General features: G+C 29.5%; 2 non-coding genes across 2 annotated transcripts; one reads left to right on the top strand and one right to left on the bottom strand.

Moving 5' to 3' along the window:
• The first annotated feature begins 1,115 nt into the window (after nt 1-1,115).
• LOC135952744 (U1 spliceosomal RNA) lies at nt 1,116-1,280 on the top strand. Its single transcript, XR_010576109.1, has one exon. It is a non-coding gene; the product is annotated as a U1 spliceosomal RNA (small nuclear RNA).
• Nucleotides 1,281-2,260: 980 nt separating this feature from the next.
• Nucleotides 2,261-2,425, bottom strand: LOC135952743 (U1 spliceosomal RNA). Its single transcript, XR_010576108.1, has one exon. It is a non-coding gene; the product is annotated as a U1 spliceosomal RNA (small nuclear RNA).
• Nucleotides 2,426-7,489: the final 5,064 nt, after the last annotated feature.

Genomic DNA, 7,489 nt, shown 5'->3' on the forward strand with positions numbered 1-7,489 from the left:
ATAGTCCTTGAGAAACATACATATGTAGATTATCACTTTTAGGTCAAGATCTTGCACGATCGTTTTTTAGATATGTCGGGCCTACGGAGGGTCGATTTTTTTTTAAATATCATCTGTTCTTACTTGTTTTATTTATTTGTTGTTTAATTTACTATTCCCATATGTGGTGGTTCTCAAGAGCATATTTTAATTTTAAACTTTGTTTTGATTTTTTAAAGGTTTCCAGTAATTTTTATTTTAATTAATATTATTAGTTAAATCGTGATATCGTTTAAGTCTGATTAAACTAGGAAGGGGTAATGTGGTATTCAACAACATATTTTAATTTTATATGGCTACTTAGGTACCCGGGTCATTCTGTAAGGGTTATTTTTGCATATTTATTTAAGGGTTAAATAGTAGAGGCAATTTTCACTATTTCAATTACATGTAAGTAAAAATTATTCATTTATCTATGAGGACAATATGCAAATTATCATTGGAGTGGTGCATGCACCATCCTCACATTATTTGATAATAATTAAATTGTATTCGCCTTTGTCAAATAACAAGTCATGTGTAAACTGTTTTCAAAAATAGTACCTAGAAATTTTAAATTTGAAATTAATAGAAATTGTTACGTTTTTACCTTTTAAAAACGGTAAATTAATCATAATCATAATTAATTATTTTGCTCGAAAAATCGACACTGTGGGCGCTAAACTTTCATTATTTTTGAAATTCAAAACTTCAATTCAATTTGTAATATATTTTATTGAAATCGGACTATACGTTTACAAATCGTTGTAATTTAATTTTATGGTTTTTATTGCTTATAGAAACTACACTTAATATATTTGCAATTTTGTATATTAAAAACTTTTCCGCTTTCACGGGAAAAGAAGAATTGCGGGAATAAGCTCGTAGTTTGTTTAACATTCGTGAAGAAAATTTTTAAGAATTTTCGTTCAACATTGTCTGTTAAATGTAATTATATATTTAATTAGCCTCCATTAGATCTTGCGCTGTTACGAATCTTACAGACAATTATGTTTTCTTTGCATATTATCCTTTACAATTCTCAGTTAGTTTGAAAATTTTACAATATAAGTTATCACGGTTGAGCGGCGAAAAGCATACTTACCTGGCGTAGGGGTTACCGTGATCATTAAGGCGGTTCCCCCGGATTGAGGCTTGATCATTGCACCTACGATTGAGTTGACCTCCGCGATTATTCCTAATGTGAATAATTCGTGCGTGAAATTTTTGATAGCCGGGAATGGCGTTCGCGCCATCCCGACATTTATTAATAAATTTCAATTGGAAGTAAATCAAAAATCCATTTATGATCCGAATGAGCTGAAATATGTAGGTTATCACTTTTAGTTGCTCGATCTTTTTTGTTTTTTTTAGATATGGCGGACACAGGGAGGGTCAAAATTTATTTTAAAAAAATCAGCTGTATTGGCGATAAAATTCTAAATAAAATAAAAACAACTTGCTAACAGCTATCTCGTCCCTATAAAAAGGCATTCAAAGTCAGAACATGTAAAAAGGGTCGTATTTTTTACTTTTTTCCCAAAACAGTCGCTATATTTTTTCTTTTGTAAAAACTTAATGATAGATCCCACAAAAAAATTAGGACACTTACATTTTCCCGATTTAATCAATCTAACACGAGTTTGCAAACATTTAATTTTTGAGTAAAAAATTTTAAAAACGCAGAGCACCGATCCTCGAGAAAACTATAAAGAATTATTAAAAAAAACGGCTCTAGACATCCTTTCTGATTGTATTAACGAATCATACAGTAGATTTGACCAAAAAATGGTTTCTTTGGCTGAAGTCATTAAGCCTTAAAACATAGACAACAACTAGATAGGTAACTGAGAGCCAAAAACCTAAGTCTGTTGTCAAAAACCTAATTCATGAGAATGTATTGCATGTATTTTGTTATTGTATCACCCGTATGTGTGAAAAGAGAGTAATTTTTCAATATATATTACTCTCTCCTTCCGTTCTATGTGTTTATTCTATGCCTTAAAATCGTAAATAATATTGACATTTAAAACAAATATCCTTTTTTTGCACAAGTTGTATTATATCGTCCCCTCAAATTGAAAAATATTAATGTTTATTATTTTTTAGCTTTATTGTAAAGACTTTTCAGCAATTATAATTATTATATTAATACAATTTTTTAAGATCCCGTCACACTGGTACCAATCAATCAAATACATCAATTTGCTAAAATATTCTAAATCAAATTTATACCAATATTGTCGGGACGGCGCGAACGCCATTCCCGGCTATCAAAAATTACACGCACGAGTTATTCGCATTAGGAATAATCGCGGAGGTCAACTCAATCGTAAGTGCAATGATCAAGCCTCAATCCGGGGGAACCGCCTTAATGATCACGGTAACCCCTACGCCAGGTAAGTATGCTTTTCGCTGCTCAAACTTGACTACTTATGTTGAATAAATGTCAAACTGAATGAGAATTATAAAGGATATTAAGCAAGGATAGCCGCTTATCATTCGGTAGAAAGAAAAACAGTGAGAGAATGGTCTTGAATGCATATAACGAAAAATAAGGGTGGTTATCATAGCTGCCAGATTTGACGATTTATCGTCATTTTGACGATTTTTGGTTTCAAAAATAGCAATTTGACGATTTCTTTCTCGAAAATGACGATTTTCTGCATTATGAAAATATGGTACTATTTTATGAAATAGTTAAAGAATTTTCTCATTTTGTTGGTGAATATTTAGATTTTGAACTTTGTCAATTAAAATTTTTAGATTTTAAATCAATTTTTGTAAATAAATTACTGAAATAAAACGTAGAAATTCTAAAGCACCTTTTTCTATTTTGACAAAATTTATTCAGAATATAATAACATCAATTGAAGCCGCCAAGCTTGAATTTATGCTTTAATCTCAGGCATTATTACCTTCCAAATGGACCAAATGCTATATTTTAATGAAATTATATTTAAAAAGTAATGTCAGATATTGTTCATTCGGGTCATAATAAAAATTATTAAATTCTATTTTGTGTTTTATTTAAAATTAAAAACACTTCTGAATAAAACCTTATATTATAATTAAATTGAGCTTTACTTTTTTATTTTAGTGATCCCTTATTTATAAACTTCAATTTTAAGAAATGTTTTTTGATAAATGTGATGTTTTCGTTCACTTTTTAAATAGAAATTTAAAATTCCTGTTAGAATTCTTTATCTTTTTAATTTTCCGATTTTTTTTGACGATTTTTAAAATTCGAAATGACGATTTTTGTCTTTTTTATCGGGATATTGACGATTTTTTCCCAAATTCATCTGGCAGCCCTGGTGGTTATAGAACAAATTTAATTTTACACATTCTATCCAAATATACAGAGAAAAGAGATTCGTTCGGTTACTGAATTCGTCTGTTGAATTCGATTGTAATTACTGAATGTATGTTACGCAAAACTTTTTGAAATATGGAATGAATACTAGAAGTTGGAGCAATTAAATAACATTTCTTTGTTTTTTAATAATTATTATATTTTTTAAATTTTTTTTCGAAAGATTGAAGAAATAGTTATCTAAATTATTTGGGACAAATTTTGATAGGAACAATAGGTAATCAGTTACATGGATGAGAAAAAACGCCTACTTGGCCAAAATGTAAAATTTTGATCCCTCCAACCCAGAGAGTTCTTGACCGATCTTGTTGAAAAATTGTGTCTAAATTACTATTCAACCTTGTTTTAAATTTCAGACCGATCGGAAGACATCGGTTTGTTCACTTGACATGAAATCCGCCGATATGTACTGAATTATGTGTATGTTCTATGAAATATTTTCTTACTTAGATTAATTTTCAATTCATCTTTGCAAAATTTCAGAAAACCAAAAACTTCTACTAATTCAAACAATTGAAATTGTTTTATATTTTAATAATTAATTATAAATTACTATAACCGAAAACATTAAATTAAAGTTAGTAAAGACATAAGCCGTTTTAATTAATCACTTTTATGGTTTTTGGAACCTCAATTTGATTGTTATTGAGATTTTATTATTCTTACCATTATAAATATGGATTTCATGTCAATTGACCCAATTTTTAAAATCGATGTCTTCCGATGGGTGTGAAATTTGCACCAAGGTTAGGTTATTGGATAGCAATACAGACACAAAAAGAACTCTCTTAGTTAGAGGGGGTCAAAATTGTACATTTTGGCCAAACATGAGTTTTTTCTCATCCATGTCAGGGTTGTCAGATTTTTTTTACCTCCATCGCCAAAAGCTAAACGAAAAATCGCCAAAAGTCGCCAAAATATTTTTTTTGGAATTCTACATACATATTTGGTTGGTAAAATTAACATGTTTAGAACGGCCAATGCTAAGCCTTTAACAATTCCAGCTGCATCGCATCTAAGTTTAATTGATATATGCTAATTTTGAACATTACAATTCATATTCCCCTGCAGATACTTTTGGATTTAAATAAAGTTAATGAATTTTGAACTACCGAAAATTTCCAAAATGTCTGAGTTTGAGTATTAAATGAAATAAATACACAAAAACATTCATTCACTCCCAGATTTCAGTTTGCTTTTAACAATTCCAGCTGCGGCCACAAATCTAACAAATTTGTTGAAATTTCACCTTTAAAGATCTAAGTTTAATTGATATATGCTAATTTTGACCATTACAATTCATATTCCTCTGCAGATAATTTTGGATTTAAATAAAGTTAATGAATGAATTTTGAACTACCGAAAATTTCCACATTTTAATATTGAAAATTCATTATATACTTTAAAAAGAGTTATTTATATTTTCTGGTAACTGTTTAAGCATTTCTTTTAAAAGTTTTTTAAGTACAAAAAACCATCTTCTTTTAAAATTTCTACATCATATTCCTCCATTTTTATATTTTGTAATTCCGTTCCAAATTCTGTGCCAAAATCGATAGATTCCAATGGCAGAAAAGAATCCGGCGAACCAATAGCCAATTTTAATGAGCATATTAAGTTATTAAGACGGCTTAAATATTTTAGAAGAAAAAATTAATATTGTTCAAACTATTTGATCGTGTATGCTACCTGCATCCATATGATCAGATAATACGTGATTAATTTTAATTATTAATTATTGGGTTAATAAATATCAAAGAAATGAAATTATTTCAAGAAAAACAAATAATTTGTTAAAAATCGCCAAATAAATCGCCAACTAGTCTGTAAATCGCCAAAAAATCGCCATGTCGCCAATTGGAAATTTTGGTCGCCAAACTTTTTACCTATTGTTCTTAGCAAAATGTGTTCCAAATAGTTTATATAGCCATTTCTTCAATCTTTCGAAAAAATATGTAAACAAAAATATGAAATGTTTAATATTTTTTCCCGAAATCAAAAACTTTTTTGACTTTTTTTTCAAAATGTTCCTTGAAGACCTATGTGGTCGCTTAGTGGAATGCGAGTTCGATATCTATCAAAATAAATTTTTGACTATTTTAGCAAAATCAAAAACTTTGTTGCAGTATCAATTCGTCAGTGAATGCAATCAGACGTCTGCTTAGTTCGATTGTTCTCGTGTAAGAATTGAATTCTTCTTTTTAACACCAATATCAAAAACCCCCAATTTCACAAAACATACCACAAAAATAAATTTAAATATATACAGCGATGGGAGAGAGAAGCTCGGGTGACCCTCCGGACAAGTTGGTCTCCCAAAATCAACCTATTTTTACTACAGATAAAAGTAAAAAATTAACTATTATTTCCGACGGTCCTAAATACCTATTAATGAGTAGAATTAACAATGAAACAATTAGTGGTACATCAAAAGAAATGAACAACACAATAGAAAAAAATGTTGAAAATTTAACAAATGTCTCTCCATTCCTCATCAAAAAAGTTATTGATTGTGCATGCGGTAGTGAAGTCGAAATGTGCAAAAAAAATCGCGACGGTAATATATTGATAAAAACAAAAAACAATTTGCAAGCTGCCAAACTTATTACATTGACTTCCCTTTCACCCTCCATACAAGTTGAAGTCCGCGAACACACTACTCTCAATTTCTCAAAAGGCGTAATTTACTCTAATGACCTCAGAGGAATAGAAGAAGAATAAATACTACATGAACTCAAAAACCAAAATGTAACTGAAATAAGAAAAATATTGAAAAAAGTTGGTAAAGAGCTAATTGAGACGGGACTAATAATTATTACATTAGCCACTCTCAACTTACCAGAGAATTTAAAGATAGTAAAAGTACGTCCCTATATCCCCTACCCTCTAAGATGCCGCAAGTGCTTACGATATGGACATACTAAAAATACATGTGTAAACAATGCAATATGCCCAAATTGTGCACTATCATATCATTTCGAAGAAGACGATGAAAAATGTAATAATCCATCAACATGCGTTAATTGTGTTTATAACAACAATGCAAACAGCCAACATAGTTCTCTGGACAAAAATTGTCCAATATTTTTAAGAGAAAAAGAAATACAATCAATTGTAACATTAGAAAAAGTATATAGAAAAAAAGCTGTCGAAACCTACAAACAACGTCACCAAAGCGGACAATCATCTTACTCTACTGTAACAAAAACAGCAACGACAAATAAACAGTTTTTTTTCTCAACTAGTAACAATAACCCAACTACTCTTAGTAACACCATACGAGAATCTTCAAACTTAACTAATGTCAACAATTCAACTACTCTTTGTACAACCACAAGAGAACCAGTGAACTACAACAATATTGAAACACCTACGTGCTCTAATATTGAATCTACCATTAACTCAGCAAAGCAGAAATTAGTAAATATTCTACCAAAAAATACATCAAATAGATCAATACAAGTAATAAAAAGAAAGAACAAAAAAAAACTACAAAACAATGCGAAACAAACTAAAACCAAAACAATCAGTGATGAAGGGGAGACATCGGAATCGATGTCAATCCAATCATTTGATATTGAGTAGTAATTTATAAAGTAAAAAAACAACAACAATTGTAATTCTTTAATTAATAACTAAGTACTAACATCATTAATATAATTGTATTATAATGCTATCTTTAAATATCTTACAATGGAATATTAGAGGTTATCTCCAAAACTACAACGAATTACAATTACTTATTAATAAGTACAATATTAAAATTATTTCTATTCAAGAATCTCATATTTACAATTTCATTAACATCCCTGTACCTAACATTTTCACTTTGTATAATTTTAACAACTCAAATTCTTACGGTGGTATATCTCTGATAATCCACAATTCGATTCAGCACAAACAAATACCTATAAATAACGACTTTGAAGCAATATGTTTGCAAATCAATTCTAAAATAAAGTTTAATCTTATCTCGGCATATATTTCCCCAAATGTAAAATTTGTGTATCAAAACCTACAAAACGTTTTTGGCAACTTTAATACACCTACACTTATTACAGGTGATTTTAATAGCTGGCACCAAACCTGGGGGTC

Source organism: Calliphora vicina, chromosome 2, assembly GCF_958450345.1.
Source record: "Calliphora vicina chromosome 2, idCalVici1.1, whole genome shotgun sequence".
Taxonomy (NCBI): Eukaryota; Metazoa; Arthropoda; class Insecta; order Diptera; family Calliphoridae; genus Calliphora; species Calliphora vicina.